Raw genomic sequence first — 20,233 nt, forward strand, 5'->3', positions numbered from 1 at the left:
TGGGGACGGTGCGGCGACGGGGGCGGCGACGAGGGATATGGAGACGGGGGCGGCGGGCGACGGGGCAGAGGAGAAGAAGCAGATGAGAAACTGAAATTTTTGAAGTGTTTAGTTATATAGGATGGACCTTTAGTACCGGTTGGAGCCACCAACCGGTACTAAAGGCCTGTTTAGCCAGGCCAAGCGGCGGGAACCGCACCCCTTTAGTACCGGGTGGTGGCTCCAACCGGTACTAAAGGCCCCCCCCCTTTAGTACCGATTGGTGCCACCACCCGGTACTAAAGGGGGTGCACTGGCAAGGTGCGGTGCGGCAAGTTTAGTCCCACCTCGCTAGCCGAGGGGCGTCCGCACTGGTTTATAACCCCCCGTGCGGTAGCTCTCTTGAGCTCCTCTCCAAAGCAGGCCTACTGGGCCTACATGTTCTGTGCTGCCTTGTGGACCTACTGGGCCATTGCGGGCCTGCATCCTGGCCCAACAACAGGTTGGGTTTCTAGTCGTATGCAGGCCGCTCTGGCCCAGTAGGCGGGCTTTTTTATTTTTTTTTTGCTTTATTTATTTTTGAGTTGTTTTTTGTGTATTTAGAGTTTCTTTGTGAATATTTTTGCTTTAGGTACAAAAAATTACAAACTTTCTGTTAGTGCCCGTAGTTTTCAAATTTGAATAGTTTAAATTTTGAATTATTTGAAATTAGTGTGAATCACTAGTTTGTGAATAACTTAACTTTAAAAATCAATAAAGGAATGAAAGAATTTGTTTGCACATAAAATTTCTTCGCGTTTCAAATGCCAAAACACATAACTACCCTAACTATTACAGAGATTCCCTCGTGGGTGTGAAACACAGAAGAAAGTGATGATAGTGAAGCCGATCACATCCCAGATCTTTGGGTGTGAAACTTTTTCTTCGCGTGTGTCCCTTTGCACCGTAACCATGGAACATCTTCATCATTTAACGGGATTCTTGGGTCAATATTCACTGTGAATGGAGCAATTTCATCAAACTCTTCATAATCTTCTGACATGTCTGTCTTGTCATCCACTCCCACAATGTTTCTCTTCCCAGAAAGAACTATGTGCCGCTTTGGCTCATCGTACGATGCATTCGCTTCCTTATCTTTTCTTTTTATTGGGTTGGTAGACATGTCCTTCACATAGAAAACCTGTGCCACATCATTGGCTAGGATGAATGGTTCATCTGCATACGCAAGATTGTTGAGATCCACTATTGTCATTCCGTACTGCGGGTCTTTCGTTACCCCGCCTCATGTCATATTGACCCATTTGCACCGAAACAAAGGGACCTTCAAACCACGTCGATAGTCAAGGTACCATATTTTCTGTATATAACCATAATATGTTTCCTTTCCCGTCTTGGTTTCTGCATCAAAGCGGACACCACTGTTTTGGTTGGTGCTCTTCTTATCTTGGGCGATCGTGTAAAATGTATTACCATTTATCTCGTACCCTTTGAAAGTCATTATATTCGAAGATGGTAACTGGGACAGCAAGTACAGGTCATCTTCAATAGAGGTGTCATGCATGGTACGTGTCTGCAACCAGCTGGCGAAACTCCTGGTTTGTTCACGTGTAATCCAGTCATTAGACCGCTCCGGGTGTTTGGAGCGTAGCAAATTCTTGTGTTCATCCATATACGGAGCCACCAAGGCGGAATTCTGTAGAACTGTGTAGTGTGCTTCAGTGAGAGAATGTCCGTCCATACATATTATTTGTTCCCCTCCTAGCGTGCCTTTTCCATCCAGTCTGCCCTTATGCCGCGATTCAGGAACACCAATCGGCTTAAGGTCAGGAATAAAGTCAATATAGAACTCAGTGACCTCCTCATTTTCATGGCCCTTGGAGGACTCCCATGAACCTCTCAAAGGGGAACATATTGTGTAGAAATACAGGACCCAAAATGTTAATCTCTTCGCATAGGTGAACTAGGACGTGCGTCATGATGTTGAAGAAGGATGGTGGGAACACCAACTCGAAACTGACAAGACATTGCACCAAATCATTCTCTAACCTTGGTATGATTTCTGTATCGATTATCTTCTGAGAGATTGCATTGAGAAATGCACATAGCTTCACAATGGCTAATCAAATGTTTTCCGGTAGAATCCCCCTCAATGCAACCGGAAGCAGTTGCGTCATAATCACGTGGTAGTCATGAGAATTTAGGTTCTGGAACTTTTTCTCTGCCATGTTTATTATTCCCTTTATATTTGACAAGAAGCCAGACGGTACCTTAATACTAAGCAGGCATTCAAAGAAGATTTCCTTCTCTTCCTTGGTAAGAGCATAGCTTGCATGACCCTGATGTATGCCGTCTTTTCCGTGCATACGTTGCTGGTCCTCCCATGCCTCAGGTGTATCTTTTGTCTTCCCATGCACGCCCAAGAAGCCAAGCAGGGTCACACAAAGATTCTTCATCACATGCATCACGTCGATTGCGGAGCGGACCTCTAGGTCTTTCCAATAGGGCAGGTCCCAAAATATAGATTTCTTCTTCCACATGGGTGCGCATCTGTCAGCGTCATTCGGAACAGGTTGTCCACCAGGACCCTTTCCAAAGGCCACCTTCAAATCCTTGACCATATCATGTACATCAGCACCAGCACGGTGGCGAGGCTTCGTCCGGTGATCCGCCTCACCTTTGAAATGCTTGCCTTTCTTTCTTACGGGATGCCTGCTCGGAAGAAATCGACAATGTCCCAGGTACACATTCTTCTTACAATTAGCCAAATATATACTATCGGTATCGTCCAAACAGTGCGTGCATGCACGGTATCCCTTGTTTGTCTGTCCTGAAAGGTTACTGAGAGCAGGCCAATCATTGATGGTCACGAACAGCAACGCCTTTAGGTCAAATTCTTCCCCCATGTGCTCATCCCACGCACGTACACCTGTTCCATTCCACAGTTGTAAGAGTTCTTCAACTAATGGCCTTAGGTACACATCAATGTCATTGCCGGGTTGCTTAGGGCCTTGGATGAGCACTGGCATCATAATGAACTTCCTCTGCATGCACAACCAAGGAGGAAGGTTATACAAACATAGAGTCACAGGCCAGGTGCTATGGTTGCTGCTCTGCTCCCCAAAAGGATTAATGCCATCTGCGCTTAGACCAAACCATATGTTCCTTGCGTCATCTGCAAACTCCTTCCCATACTTTCTTTCGATTTTTCTTCACTGCGACCCGTCACCGGGTACTCTTTCTTACGGTCTTCTCTGTGCCATCGCATCGCCTTGGCATGCTCTTTGTTTTGGAACAAACGTTTCAACCGTGGTATTATAGGAGCATACCACATCACCTTGGCAGGAATCTTCTTCCTGGGGAGCTCGCCCTCGACATCACCAGGGTCATCGCGGCTGATCTTATAGCGCAATGCACCGCATACCGGGCAAGCGTTCAAATCCTCGTACTCACCGCGGTAGATGATGCAATCATTAGGGCATGCATGTATCTTCTGCACCTCTAACCCTAGAGGGCAGACAGCCTTCTTTGCTTCGTACGTACTCTCGAGCAATTCGTTGTCCTTTGGAAGCATATCCTTTATCATTACTAGCAACTTTCCAAATCCCTTGTCAGGTACACCATTCTCTGCCTTCCATTGCAGCAATTCCAGTGTCGTGCCCAGCTTTTTCTTGTCACCTACGCAATTCGGGTACAACAATTTTTTGTGATCCTCTAACATGCGCTGCAACTTCTTCTTCTCCAAATCACTTGCGCAGTTTCTCTTTGCATCGGCAATGGCCCGACCTAGATCATCAAAGGGCTCATCCGATGCCTCTTCTTCAGCTTCTTCCCGCATTGCCGGCTCAGCTTCTTCCGTCATTACCGGCTCAGCTTCTTCCCTCATTGTTGTATCATCGTATTCAGGGAACCCATGGCCAGGATAGCTATCGTCGTCCTCTTCTTCTTCATTGTCTTCCATCATAACCCCTCTTTCTCCATGCTTGGTCCAAACATTATAGTGGGGCATGAAACCGGACTCAAACAGGTGGACGTGAATGGTTCTTGACATAGAGTAATTGTGACCATTCTTACAGCCAGCACATGGACAATGCATAAAACCATCTGCTCGCTTGTTTGCCTCAGCCGCAAGCAGGAAAGTACGCACGCCATTAATGAACTCGGGAGAGCATCGGTCATCGTACATCCATTGCCGGCTCATCTTCAATACACAGCACCGAAAACATCAAATTAATACAATACATAAAGATCATACAACACTTAAATGCAACAAACAAATAACTCTCTAGCTAAAGAATTTAAATGCAACAACAAATGCGATCAAGATCGCAAGTAAGGTAACAATTGATCCAACAGCATAATGATACCAAGCCTCACTATGAATGGCATATTTTCTAATCTTTCTAATCTTCAAGTGCATTTTCTTCATCTTAATCTTGTGATCATCGACGACATCGGCAACATGCAACTCCAATTCCATCTTCTCCCCCTCAATTCTTTTCAATTTTTCCTTCAAACCCTCATTTTCTCTTTCAACTAAATTTAACCTCTCGACAATAGGGTCGGTTGGAATTTCCGGTTCAACTACCTCCTACGTACAAATATCTATGTCAACTTGATGGGCATAATTTGTCATAAACATGAAATGCAATGAATAGTTTTAAAAAAGAATATACCACATCCGAATCATAACCCGGACGAGGGCCGACGGGGACGGATATCAAAACCATGGCACTATGTATAACAAACAACGTATGGGTAAGATAATTATACGAGTAACTATATATCCAAATCACACAAACATCAATTTTTTATATAAAACTTCATGAACAAGAGGCTCACCACAAGGTGGTGCCGGCGACGGGACGTTGCGAGTGATCGACGGTGGTTACGACGGAGACTTAGAAGGTACTAATTAAACCACACATACATATGCAAAACTAAGTGTTATTTTTGACCTCAAATTGCATATAAATCAAATACTAGCACATATATATAATTCCGCCCAAATTACTAAACTCAAAAATCAATCACTATATAAAGCATTGCACGAGCTAATCTAGCAATGAGAGATGAAAGGAAAAGTTGCTAACCTTTGTGATCATTTGAATGGATGGGGGCCTTCAAATCTTGGGCAAAATGTGTGATGAGCTTGAGAGGAAGAGGGAAAATAACAGAGAGGAGAGGGGAAAGGGGAAGAACAGAGCGAGCTTGGGTGGACGAAGGGTCTATGTAGGACGACCTTTAGTACCGGTTCGTGATACGACCCGGTACTAAAGGTGCTGGAGGGGCCCTGTACTGACAACATCCTGCCACCACTCACTTCAGTACCGGTTCGTGGCACGAACCGGTGCTAAAGGTTCGCCACGAACCGGTACTAATGAGAGCGGCCCGGCTAGCCGTTGGAACCGGCACTAATGTACACATTAGTGCCGGCTCAAATTGAAACCGGCACTAATGTGCTTCATGTTTTACCCTTTTTCTACTAGTGTATTTTATCTTGCAAAAATAGAAATGAACTCAAAAGGTTATTAGCTAAATGGAGTAAGCAATCTCTAAATGCTAGAATGAAACCTGACCATGCTTTTGCTACTTCACCTATCTTTGTTACTGATAAGGATTATGAATTCTCTATTGATCCTGATATAATTACTTTGGTTGTATCTGATCCTTTTGATGGTTATGAATCTGAAACTCTTGTGGCACATCTTACTAAATTGAATGACATAGCCACCCTGTTCACTAAAGATGAGAGAACTCGCTACTTTTACATCCTTAAAATATTTCCGTTCTCATTAAAGGGTGATGCTAAGATATGGTTTAATTCTCTTGATCCTGGTTGTGTGCGTAGTCCCCAGGATATGATTTATTACTTCTCTGCTAAATATTTCCCTGCTCATAAGAAACAAGCTGATTTAAGGGATATATATAATTTTGTGCAAATTGAAGAAGAGAGTCTCCCACAAGCTTGGGGGAGGCTTCTCCAATTACTTAATGCTTTGCCTGATCATCCTCTTAAGAAAAATGAAATACTTGATATCTTTTATAATGGACAACTGATGCCTCCAGAGATTACCTGGATAGTTGTGTTGGTTCTGTTTTCATGGAAAGAACACCGGATGAAGCTGAAATTCTATTGAATAATATGTTGACAAATGAAAATAATTGGACACCTCCGGAGCCAATTCCTGAGCCTATTCCTAAACCAACTCCGAAGAAGAGGGGTATTCTATTTCTCACTCCTGAAGATATGCAAGAGGCAAAGAAATCTATGAAAGAAAAAGGTATTAAAGCTGAAATGTTAAGAATTTACCTCCTATTGAAGAAATACACGGTCTTAATTTACCACCTGTTGAAGAAACATATAATTTTAATCCTTTACCTATTGAAGAAACTCATGGTCTTGATAACCCGACACAGGTAGTAAAGGTAAATTCTCTCTATAGATATGATAAAGCTGAAATCCCATTTACTAAATTTGCTAGACCATGCTTAGATGAGTTTGATAAATTTATGGCTAAGTGTCGGTGTCAAAACCGACGGATATTGGGTAGGGGGTCCCGAACTGTGCGTCTAGGCCAGATGGTAACAAGAGGCAAGGGACACGAAGTTTTACCTAGGTTCGGGCCCTCTCGATGGAGGTAAAACCCTACGTCCTGCTTGATTAATATTGATGATATGGGTAGTACAAGAGTAGATCTACCACGAGATCAGAGAGGCTAAACCCTAGAAGCTAGCCTATGGTATGATTGATGTCTATCGTGTCCTACGGACTAAAACCCTCCAGTTTATATAGACACCGGAGAGGGTTAGGGTTACACAAAGTCGGTTACAATGGTAGGAGATCTGAATATCCGTATCGCCAAGCTTGCCTTCCACGCCAAGGAAAGTCCCTTCCGGACACGGGACGAAGTCTTCAATCTTGTATCTTCATAGTCCAGGAGTCCGGCAGAAGGTATAGTCCGGCTATCCGAACACCCCCTAATCCAGGACTCCCTCAGTAGCCCCTGAACCAGGCTTCAATGACGACGAGTCCGGCACGCAGATTGTCTTCGGCATTGCAAGGCGGGTTCCTCCTCCAAGTACTTCATAGAAGATTTTGAACACAAAGATAGTGTCTGGTTCTGCAAAATAAGTTTCCACATATTGCCATAGAGAGAATAATATTTACACAAATCTAATCTGCTGACGTATGTCGTAGCGTGACACACCACGGCCAAGCCTTTATCCAAGTTGTTTCATTATCCCACCTCAGCACGTCATGCAAGGCAGTTTCCTTGGCACGTCTTGTCAAAGCAGAGATCGTGTCCCCTTATTCCCGAATTCTCATCAATACGGGCGTGGGTAACCCAACCGCTTCTAGGACTCCTAAATCATAGGCAAGTCCAAACGGACATGGAGAGGACGCTTGATATTCACCCTCTTTATAAAGGGACAAGGCTTTTATTTTTCCCTCCCGTGCACAATCGAATCCTTCCCCCGCCTCAAGCTCAAACGCCCAAAGCTCAGGTCAGGTGCTCCGAACCTTCAGTCATGTCCGGATCTAGCCTTCAAGGCCGATGGGTGCCTTCCTCTGTCACGGAAGAAGACATCAAAAAGTTGGGGGAGGCCAGATATCTGACCGCCGAGATTTTGCATCGGCTGCCTCCCCGGGGGCAGGCCGTCCCCTCCCCCGAACCCAACGAGAGCGTCGTGTTCATCTCCCACTTCCTCCGAGGTCTCGGCCTTGCTTTGGATCCTTTCGTCAGGGGCTTGATGTTTTACTACGGGCTAGATTTCCATGAACTGGCTCCGGACTCCTTTCTTCATATCACGACATTTATTGTCGTGTGCGAGGCCTTCCTCCGGGTTACCCCTCACTTTGGCCTATGGCTCAAGACCTTTGAAGTAAAGCCAAAGATGATCGAGGGGCAACATGCGGCGTGTGGAGGTTCCTCAATACGCAAGATGGCGGGAGCTCCGTGGCCCAAAGGATCCATCCCAGAGGTGTGTCTGAACTGTGGCAACAGGAGTGGTTCTACATCACGGCTCCTAGAAGTGCCAAGTGGGCGGCCGCCCCTGTTTTCCGCCTGGGCCTTCACCACAACTGATGTCATGGATTAGCAGAGGACTGAGCTAGGGTCCAGCCAGGGACGTGCCTATACTGCAAAGCTGCATTCGAGATCTCTTCGATGGAGATTTTAGTTTGGTTGCGGTAATACAAGTTATGTTGGTTCGTCAAGTCCAGCCGTGCAAACGCCGGCCTCTTCGCCTGTGGGAGTTCAATCCCGAGGGACCGTGTGTCATTCAAAATTTTGTCAGCCTGACGCACGAGGAGATGTACAAGTCATTCTTCGGACCTCAAGTGGAGTGTCCGGAAATCACTAAGGACGTGGGCCTGAGTAGTAACCGCGCCGCCGATCAGGTAAGGCATCTTCCGGCCGAACATACTATCCCTCCTTTGTTACGAAGTTATTTCTGAGAGTTTGTTTTTTGACCAGGACTGGCTAACAAAGGCGAAGTTGATTTGGTGTTTGCCCACCCCCCCCCCCTCTCCGAGGGTTTGGAAAACCCGGTATTGGAAAAGATGCTCCAGACCGCACCTTACCCGGAGCCCTTGAAGGAAGATACTGTGGAGGATAATACAGGCGGACGCGGGCCCCCAACGCTGCCCATTCTAACCGAGGGAGCGAGAATTTCCATGAAGGAATACGACCAGAAGAGGAAAAGGACTGCGCCCAGGGATTCGGAAGCCGAAGCTTCCAAACGGGGGAAGAAATCTCCCACAGGGGATCCTACCTTGGGGGACGTTGTTGCCGCACAAAGTCCGCGGGGGGATCAATTCTCCCGCGAGTCGTAAGTGACCCGAAAATACTTTAATAGTATAGATACGCCATCTTTTTCTTCTAAGAAAATAACCACCACATATATTTTTGCAGTTCGGGCCTTAGCCCCTCTCAAATGAGCTCGTCTTCGGGGGATCTTCTTCCAGAGATGATGGAGAGCAAAACGCCTCCTCCAGACTCCTGCGCTCCAGAAGCGGGCGACCCTGAAGTGTCGTCACGGAGGGCCTCTCCGAGTCCGGTGAGGCCAGAAGATAATCCTATTGACCCCCGAAGCTCCCAGTGTCGGGCTCCCGAAGAGAGCAGACAAAAGAGTCCGGCACCGTCTAGTGTGCGATCGGATGTCCTGAGGGAGTTGGTGGGGCGAGCGGCCATCTCAGATGAACACCCTATGCTGATGGATACGGTGGTGGAGAGAATCGCGTCCGCCGAAAGCGGATTGCATGAAGCTTTTATGAGTCTACTGACAGGCTTTGAGGTACGTAAAAATAATGTATGATAGTCCTGCACATGCTAGGTGTGCCCTGTGTAGATAGTAGCCCCTGAGACTCTGGTTGTCGTCGGAAACGATGACGAACAAAGGATCGTATTCCCAGGTAATAACCGCACTGCCTTTATGTGCAGGTGAGGGAAACTCCGGTTGCTGGCCCGACTGGCGAGTTTGCCCATTTAAAACGGCAGTTGGATGCGGCAGACGCCGACATTGAGCTTGTTAACAAAAGGCTTGACGAGGCACAGGGTAAGCGTCATTATCTGGTAAACGCCACATAGGAAGAGCAGCATGATGCCAGTATCTTTAACATGTTGTGACTGCAGATGGAGCTGCCACTGTTGAAGCCTTGCGGGCAGAACTTGCCCGAGCCAAGGAACAAGCGAGGTTGGGTAATGCGGCTGCTTTGAAGGCGGCCGAAGAGTTGCGAGCCGAGAAGGTCGCGCATGGCGAGAGCTGAGATAAGATGGCCAAAATGGCTATAGAATTAAAAGCCACTGCCACCCATTGCCGGGTTCTTGAAAAGGAAAACCAGGCGAAGGCATCGGACCTTGAGAAGGCTGCGGCGACGAGAAAAGACCTCCGCTCTGCTATGAGGGCAAAGAAGGAGGAGCTGCGGGAAGCCAGGGATATTATAGCTGGGAAATCCTTTATGTTGCGGAGGAAGTTGGAGATCCACGGTATGCCCCTCTGGATCGGCTGTGGAATTCAGAGGATATGTATATGGATTTGGCAGCGAGCGCTGCCGATGCGGCCAAGTACTTCCGAGGTCAGACGGACCGTGAAGTAGACCAGCTATTTTGGAGACAATTCCATTCTCCCGAGCGTCCGCTTTCATTGACTAATCAATTAGCCGAATGGGACGAACTAAAGAGGTTGTCCGGACTCTCCATGAGGTCTGTTGTGGATCAGCTAAGGCTGGAAGGGTCAAAACCGAACAGCTATTTCAGCTTGGTGCAACGGTTCCTTACGTGGTGCTGCGCGTTGATGCGATGAAGAGGTCGACATGCATAGAGGGCACACGGATGGCCTTTGCCCGTGTGAAAGCACACTGGGTGGAGATGGATGATGCCACTGTTGCAGCGCGGGATTCGGCCATAGGTCGAAGGGCTGCTGAGAACTACTTTGAAGAAGTTCTTGAGGGTGCTCGTTTGATAGAGACCCAGTGCTCAAAAAATATTATGTTTGAGTGATATGTAATCTTATTGTAAACGAAATGCTTTTATAAATTTTCATAAGGCTATTTTTATACTTTTCCCTGAAAGTAATATGATGCCTCCTGGGCGGCCGTTTATGTATACATGTGTATAACCTGAAAGATTGCAGTCGTCGGCTTCAACCCCCATGCATATAATGCAGAGGTGCTCGCAAGAAACACGCATTCACACTTAACCCAACGTCTTGGTCCTATTAAGGAGGTGATAGCGGAGTGAGCGAGGCAACCGGACTATAACGATTTAACACTTTCACTTAGCCATAGGAGTTTGACAGTGGGGCTACTAGATAGCCCCTGGTGGCTCCGCACTCTCCCGATCCCGGGGTGCGTACATGCCTGGCTGGAAAAAGGCCCTTCGTTAAGGCGGAGGAATTCTAACATTCCCATAGGTCTTCGAGTGGTTGACCAGTCTCACGCTATATCATGACAGTTAGTTTTTGGCTTTCTCTGCTGAGGTGCTCATTCGGATGAACCAGGGCACAATCGCAGTAGTTCTCCTGGTGCTACCTTAGCCAGTAAAGCGGAACGTAAGGCACCAAAACACAGGAGCCGGGCAAACCCAACATTTGACCAAAGACAATGATTCGGAGTTGATGCATATAGGGCCAAACTCGCGATGCCGAACACTCCCTAAGGTATTCGGTCTTTGTGGTATAAACCGGGCCTAAATAATGGCCTTTGTAAGGAGCCCCTTGTGTCCAGGTACGTGCATTGTTCTGGCGTGGCGACATGCCAAGACGTCAGCATCCTTCTCAACGGTGGATATGTATCAACAAGAGATAGTAAAAAAGGTTTACGCAGGGTCTTAATCTAAAAAGAATCCTTGGAGCGGGTCCCTGCTGCACGTCTGCGCCTGTGTCTCCGTTGTGCCGTATCCTGGACGGGTGTAGCACGATGATCGTCTGTAAAAGATAGGAATTTAGGTGAAAAAGGTTGTCGTGCAAAAAGACAGTTTGTTAAAGAAACCATGCATAATTCAAGATGAGGAGAAATTGCCACATGTCTGCGCGCATTGAGCCCCTTGTATTGACGAGTAGGGGTGTGACCATTTATTCGGTATAAGTAGCGGCGCCGGACTCGATTAGTTGTGTCTGAGGTCTTGACGACCTATTGGATGCTTTCGCTGGTCCGGGCGCTTTTAGTGTGCGGCTGCCAAGGCCGCCTCACTCTCTTCGGCATGCAGAGATCGCTTGATATTTCCGTGCACTGTAATGATGCCACGTGGACCGAGCATCTTGAGTGTGAGGGAGGCGTAGTGTGGTATTGCATTAAGGCGAGCAAAAGCTTCGCGTCCGAGCAGTGCTTGATAGCCACTTTGAAATGGAGCGATGTGGAAAGTTAAATTCTTGCAACGGAAGTTATCGGGGGAGCCGAATAGAACTTGTAGTAGGAGGGAGCCCGTACAACAAGCCCCTGGGCCTGGCATTACTCCTTTAAAGGTAGTATTGCTATGGTGAATTTGTGTTGGGTCTAACCCCAGCCCGTGGATTGTATCCTGATATATTAGGTTTAGGCTACTGCCGCCGTCCATCAAGACTTGTGTGAAGTGATATCCGCCAATTACTGGGTCTAATACCAGGGCAGCCCACCCTGCATGTCCGATACTTGCAGAGTAATCGCGATGGCCGAAAGTGATCGGTTGAGACGACCAGTGGCAGGACTTCGCGATGACAGGCACTTGGGTATATTTTCATGGGAGTGTCGCGTTGTTTTTTTCCCTTGATCACGTGTAGCACGTTTACTGTTTTGACTTCTGGTGGAAATTTCTTTTGTTCCCCCGTGTCTTGCTTGGGAGGCTCGTCCTCGTCTTCACTTGGCGTATCCTCCCCCTTGTGTACAGCATTAAGCTTGCCGGACTGCTTGAAGACCCAACATTCTCTGTGGGTATGATTAGCAGGTTTACCAGGGGTACTATGGATATGACATACTTGGTCCAGAATTTTGTTGAGGCTGGACAGTTCATCCCTGGTGCCTTTAGGGGGCGGCTTTTGACCTGGCCGAGAGCTTTTGAATCCGGCATTTACTGTCGTGCCCTTCGTGCTATCTTCTTTATTCCGGCGTTTGTTATTGTTGTTGCACCGTGATTTCCCGTTTCCATCTCTAACTTCAGATGTACTGGGGTCGCTGGTGCTGCATCTAGCAAGCCAGCTGTCCTCACCCACGCAAAAGCGGGTCATGAGGTTTGTTAATGCGGCCATTGTTCTCGGCTTATTTTGGCCGAGGTGTCTGGCGAGCCATTCGTCACGGACGCTATGCTTGAAAGCCGCTAAGGCTTCGGCGTCCGGACAGTCGACAATCTGGTTCTTTTTAGTAAGAAACCTGTTCCAAAGTTTTCGGGCTGACTCTCCAGGCTGTTGAGTTATATGACTCAAATCTTTTGCATCCGGAGGTCGAACATAAGTCCCTTGAAAATTTGCCCGAAAGGCGCCTTTGAGCTCTTCCCAACTTCCAATGGAGCTTTCGGGGAGGCCTTTGAGCCAGTGATGAGCTGGCCCTTTGAGCTTGAGGGGTAAGTATTTGATGGCGTGGAGATCATCTCCTCGAGCCATATGGATGTGAAGGATATAGTCCTCAATCCAAACCCCAGGGTCTGTTGTTCCATCGTATGCCTCTATATTTACGGGCTTGAATCCCTCTGGAAATGCATGATCCAGCACCTCGTCGGTGAAACATAGGGGGTGTGCGGCATCCCTGTAGCTGGGTGTACCACGTTGTTTGGATGTTTGTTGTGTTGCATTGTATGCTGGGGCGTGCTTGCGTGGTCCATAGATGGATCTTGTTGCGTCGTCCTTTGGGTGCGAACCCCCGCCTGAGTCGTGTGTTGTATTGTGAGCGGCGTTGTATGCCGCTTTGTGTTGGTAGAGGGGTCGTCTATCTGACCAGGTGGCTGCTTTGATTGGTTGTGGGGGGTCTGAGGCCTCCTCATCGAATTCGGGTAGCAGCTTCCACTTTGGGTAGCTCTTGGAGGGGTGATTGTCGCCGTACCTTGCTGCACTGTTGAGTATTTTGCTCCATCTAAATTGGAGTGTGTCTTGCGCAGCCTTGAGCCATCACTTCTGCTTTTTAAGGTTCCTCGCGGTGGCAACAAGCCTTTTACGGGCGTTCTGCTGCTCCGGGTGCCTGTCTGGCGTTATGTCGTCCGGACCATTATCCTTGATAGGATTTTTTGTTCGGTTTGATTATCCGGATTGCCGTTGTCCGGCAGCAGTTCGCCCTGCTCCAGCGCTGGGTCTGTGTGATCACTATTTCTGTCGAGGCAGGATTTGGGGCGGCGCTTGCGTCGCCGCTTTGACTGCTTTTCGAGGGAACACGCCTTCGGTGCGTCCTTCCGCTCCTCGTCGTCATCTTTTGGTGCGTCCACCATGTATACGTCGTATGATGAGGTGGCGTTCCAGGGCTCAGTAGGCGTTGGTTCTTCATCGTCTCCTTCATCGGCGTCCATACCGTCGATGTTGTCGGGGTCGAGGTCGAGTATGTCGGTTAAATCATGGACAGTGGCTACCAAGTGGGCGGTGGGTGGGTTTTGAATTTCTTCATCGTCCGACCCCCAACCTTGCCGACCGTAGTCCGGCCAGGGCTCTCCTGATAAAGAGAGAGACTCCAGTGTCTTTAGAATATCGCCGAAAGGCGAGTGCTGAAAGATGTCCGTGGCGGTAAACTCCATGATCGGCGCCCAATCGGATTCGATCGGCAGGGGCGCGGAGGGTTCGGAGTCCGGAGAGAAGTCCGGCTCCTTGGAGTCATGAGTATCACGGAGTGCGGGGCTGGTGTTCGGCTCAATCGCCGTTGGGATCGCAGCCCCGAGGTGGCGTCCAACCGCCCATCCTTGATCGGCGCAGTTGGCTCTGAATTAAGGGTCGAAGCTGATGCGGGTGCGGCCTCCAAGGCACTGTTCGGCGGCAGAGCTATCATGCTCGTCGGGACAGTGCGGCGCGCTCGGCAGTGGCTCGAATCCGTTGAAGATCAAGTCCCCGCAGATATCAGCCGTGTAGTTTAAACTTCCGAATCTGACCTGACGGCCAGGGGCGTAGCTTTCGATCTGCTCCAGATGGCTAAGTGAATTGGCCCGCAGTGCGAAGCCGCCGAAGATGAAGATCTGTCCGGGGAGGAAGGTCTCACCCTGGACTGCATCGCTATTGATGATCGTAGGAGCCATCGAGCCTGACGACGACGACACAGAGGAACTCTCAATGAAAGCACCAATGTTGGTGTCAAAACCGGTGGATCTCGGGTAGGGGGTGCCGAACTGTGCGTCTAGGCCGGATGGTAACAGGAGGCAAGGGTCACGAAGTTTTACCCAGGTTCGGGCCCTCTTGATGGAGGTAAAACCCTACGTCCTGCTTGATTAATATTGATGATATGGGTAGTACAAGAGTAGATCTACCATGAGATCAGAGAGGCTAAACCCTAGAAGCTAGCCTATGGTATGATTGTTGTCTATCGTGTTCTACGGACTAAAACCCTCCGGTTTATATAGACACCGGAGAGGGTTAGGGTTACACAAAGTCGGTTATAATGGTAGGAGATCTGAATATCCGTATCGCCAAGCTTGCCTTCCACGCCAAGGAAAGTCCCTTCCGGACATGGGACGAAGTCTTCAATCTTGTATCTTCATAGTCCAGGAGTCCGGCAGAAGGTATAGTCCGGCTATACGAACACCCCCTAATCCAGGACTCCCTCACTAAGCAAGAAGACTTTAATGCTTATTTTGGTAGACAATTGAAATACAATTCAAATATGCTTGAACACTTGGGTGATTATATGGCTAATGTTAAAGGTGAACTTAAACTTATTAGTAAACATGCTTCTATGGTTACCACTCAAGTAGAACAAGTACTTAAAGCTCAAAATGATTTGCTCAATGAATTGAATAGTAAAGATAATGATAATGCTGTTAGAGTGGCTACTAGAACTGGTAGAATGACTCACGAACCTTTGTATCCTGAAGGCCGCCCTAAGAGAATTGAGCAAGATTCTCAGAGAAATAATATAGATGTACCTAGTTCTTCTAAAAAGAAGAAAAAGAAATATGATAAGACTTTGCATGCTTCTAGTGATCCTATTGTTGAAACACCTAAGAATCCAAATGATATTTCTATTTCTGATGCTGAAACTCAATCTGGTAATGAACCCAAAACTAGTGATAATGTTAATGATAATGTTCATAATGATGCTCAACCTAGTAATGATAATGACATAGAAATTGAACCTGCTGTTGATCTGATAACCCACAATCAAAGAATCAATGTTATGATAAAAAGACTTTGTTGCTAGGAAACATGGTAAAGAAAGAGAACCTTGGGTTCAGAAACCCATGCCCTTTCCGCCCAAACCATCCAAGAAAAAGGATGATGAGGATTTTGAGCGCTTTGCTGAAATGATTAGACCTATCTTTTTGCGTATGCGATTAACTGATATACTCAAAACCAATCCTTATGCTAAGTGCATGAAAGATATTATTACAAATGAAAGAAAGATACCGGAAGCTGAAATTTCCACCATGCTTGAATTATACTTTAAGGGTGGAATACCAAAGAAACTTGGAGATCCAGGAGTACCCACTATACCATGCTCTATTAAAAGAAACTATGTTAAAACTCCTTTATGTGATCTTGGAGCCGGTGTTAGTGTTATGCCTCTCTCTTTATATCGTAGACTTGATTTGAATAAGTTGACACCTACTGAAATATCCTTGCAAATGGCTGATAAATCAACTGCTATACCTGTCGATATTTGTGAGGATGTGCCTGTTGTAGTTGCAAACGTTACTATTTTAACGGACTTTGTTATTCTTGATATTCCCGAGGATGATAGTATGTCTATTATTCTTGGAAGACCTTTTTGTATACAGCAGGGGCTGTTATTGATTGCACTAAAGGCAATGTCACTTTTCATGTTAATGGTAATGAGCATACGGTACACTTTCCGAGGAAACAACCTCAAGTTCACAGTATCAATTCTATTGGAAACATTCCATCGACTATATTTGGAGGTTTTGAATTTCCTCTTCCCACTGTCAAGAAGAAATATGATATTCTTATTATTATGGGTGTGCACATCCCTGTTGAGGTAACATAGTGTTATTCGAAATTTCTCCAGTTCCATGTTATTCAGAATGAGTTCGTTAACAAGACTTGATCAACCTTGTTAGTGGATTCCTTTTGATGATCATGAGATGGATGAAACTAGAAGGCACAACCTTCTGTACGCCACTTTTACTTTCTGTTATTTAAATTAAATAAAATAAAAATAAATATTTTTCTGTCTGTTATCTGATTATCCATGCAATATAAAAATACCCTAAAAATAAAAGTTCTCCAAATGCCCTGAAATTTAAATATGATTTTTTCCAGAATATTTGAGAATATTTGGCACTAAGAACACAGCAGGGGGGTCAACCACCTGCCCACGAGGGTGGAGGGCGCGCCCTACCCCCTGGGTGCGCCCGCCTGCCTCGTGGGCCCATGGTGGCCCTCCTCCACTTATCCTTTCACCCATACACTTCTTCTTCCTCCCACAAACAAGAATAACCACCTCAAACCCGAGTCCAAGCTCATTTTGCTGCCATTTTCGATCTCCTTGCTCAAAGCACCTCTCACAAAACTGCTTGGGGAGATTGTTCCTTGGTATGTGACTCCTCCATTGGTCCAATTAATTTTTGTTCTAGTGCTTTATTCATTGCAAATTCTTGTTGCTTAGGTGACCCTGTTCTTGAGCTTGCATGTCAAATTTATATGGTGAAAAGTAGTTTTGATGCATGCTATAGGCCCTAGGCACTTGTAGGAGTAGTTGCTATCAATATTATTGAGTTTGGTTTACTTTTATTTTGAAGTTACTAAAAAAATTCAGAATTTTTCAGAGGAAGAAATATTCTTAGGAAAATGTTCCAAGGTGGTTCTTCAAGGAAGCAAGGACCCAGGCTTGCAATGCGTGATGCTGATGACGAGCCACCAAGAGACGCTCCAGTGCGTCCTTGTGAATGGCCTTCTGAGAACTTTATGGATTGAGCGGGAACTAAGGAAGAATGCAACGCATATTTGTGTAACACTGATCTTGTGAGCTTCGAGGAAGAGAAGTGTAGCCAGTATCACAACCTCACCAGTATCTTTGTGAGGAGGTTTGAATTTTCAACTTCACGTAATTCTCCAACTGTCCTGTTTGATCTTTATGATAATTCTTACACCATGGACTTAGAGGATTTTACCACTGCATGCAAACTTCCACAATGGGGTAGTATAAGGGATCCTCGCAAATCTGAATTTAGAGATTTTCTTGCTAGCATAATTGTGGGAGAATCTAGAGATATTACACAAGCTACCATAGGGAGCATTCACTTTACTGCTATACATTATTTTGCTCTCTTTATAGGTAGATGCATTAATGGTAAAGATGAGGCATGTCACATGTGTGTCCCTGACCTCAGTATTCTTCGGAGTGTTGTGTTAGGAGACAAATCTTATAATTTGGGAGCCATTGTTGCACGTAGGTTGCATCTTAATAGATTCAATGGAGATTTCTTTGGTGGAATTTATGCAACCCTCATAGCTAATTTTCTTGGTGTAGCCATACGCGAAGATGATGTTGAATTAGCTCATGCTTATCTAGATTTTAATGCTATGGTTCACCACCAGTTTGTCGAGAGGAACGAATCACCTCTCCAGTATCGACTAATCTTTGACAGACGTCGTGCTTTCCGTATTACTCTCCCTGCTCCTGCCTTCTTTGATTATCAGGCAAGAGGAAGATATACTATTACCAGAGAGGAGGCAGATGAGTACGAGAGGAGAGAGGAGGCCGCTCGTCGCCATGCTGCAGCTCAGCAGGCGATAGCCACCGCATCACAGTACGACCCCAACTATTATTATGGATATCCGCCAGGCCAGCCGTGGCCATAGACCAACTTAGGCCAAAAGCCTAAGCTTGGGGGAGTACGTATTTCTCACCAACATTACATTTATGTTCACACACTCATTGCTAGATGTCGGTGCTCATACTTTTTCATTGTATCATCCATGCTAGTTTATTTCCCTTTTTATGCTTTCTTCTTGTGTGTTTAATAAACCTTAAGAAAAACCAAAAAAAATAATTGTAGTTTTTAATCAGTTTAATTTCCATGCTTGTAGTAGTAACTAAAAATAAAACCCCAAAATATTTCATGTTCTTCTTTTTTCTTGTTGGGAGCTTTCCCGTGTAAATAGTTTTATTTCTTTTCTTTTTCTTTGGGGGTCGATAGGAGAAGACCATAATTAAATTGTTGAAGTGGCTCTTATATGCATTATTGTTTATCTGACAAAAGAGCCCATATTGCCTTGTCCTCTCCTGTTTATTGAATGCATGCAGATTCAAGCTTAGTCCAATGCGCGTGCACTATTATTATTATTCACATCATTCGGCCGTGCAAGTGAAAGGCAATTATGATGATATCTGATGGACTAACTAAGATGAGAAAGGCTGGTATGAACTCGGCCTCTTTTGTTTTTGTAAATATGATTAGTTCATCATTCTTGATTCGGCCTATTATGAATAAACATGTTTGCAATGACAACTAGAGATCATAGTTTCTTGTGCCATGCTTGATTAGCTATGAGTTATAATGGTTTACCTTGCGTGCCAACATGCTATTAAAATGGTTATGATGTGGTATGATAGGGTGGTATCCTCCTCTGAATGATTTAAGTGACTTGACTTAGCGCATGTTCACGCATGTAGTTGAAACAAAATCAACATAGCCTTAACGATATTTATGTTCATGGTGGATTATATCCTACTCATGCTTGCATTCGCTGTTGATTAATTTTAATGCATGTTCATGACTGTTGTCGCTCTCTAGCGGGTCGCTGATGCCTACTACACAACCTTCTTCTTGTAGACGTTGTTGGGCCTCCAAGTGCAGAGGTTTGTAGGACAGTAACAAATTTCCCTCAAGTGGATGACCTAAGGTTTATCAATCCGTAGGAGGCGTAGGATGAAGATGGTCTCTCTCAAGCAACCCTGCAACCAAATAACAAAGAGTCTCTTGTGTCCCCAACACACCCAATACAATGGTAAATTGTATAGGTGCACTAGTTCGGCGAAGAGATGATGATACAACTGGTATATGGATAGTAGATAATAGTTTTTGTAATCTGAAAATATAGAAACAGCAAGGTAACTAATGATAAAAGTGAGCATAAACGGTATTGCAATGTGTTGAAACAAGGCCTAGGGTTCATGATTTCGCTAGTGCAAGTTCCCTCAACAATACTAACATAATTGGATCACATAAATATCCCTCAACATGCGACAAAGAGTCACTCCAAAGTCACTAATAGCAGAGAACGAACGAAGAGATTATGGTAGGGTACGAAACCACCTCAAAGTTATTCTTTCCAATCAATCCATTGGGCTATTCCTATAAGTGTCACAAACAGCCCTAGAGTTCGTACTACATAACACCTTAAGACACAAATCAACCAAAACCCTAATGTCACCTCAAGTATCTGTGGGTATGATTATACAATATGCATCACACAATCTCAGATTCATCTATTCAACCAACACATAGAACCTCAAAGAGTGCCCCAAAGTTCTACCGAAGAATCACGACGAAAACGTGTGCCAACCCCTATGCATAGGTTCATGGGCGGAACCCGCAAGTTGATCACCAAAACATACATCAAGTGAATCACGTGGTATCCCATTGTCACCACAGATATGCACGACAAGACATACATCAAGTGTTCTCAAATC

This window comes from Triticum aestivum, chromosome 5A (genome assembly GCF_018294505.1).
Source record: "Triticum aestivum cultivar Chinese Spring chromosome 5A, IWGSC CS RefSeq v2.1, whole genome shotgun sequence".
Taxonomy (NCBI): domain Eukaryota; kingdom Viridiplantae; phylum Streptophyta; class Magnoliopsida; order Poales; family Poaceae; genus Triticum; species Triticum aestivum.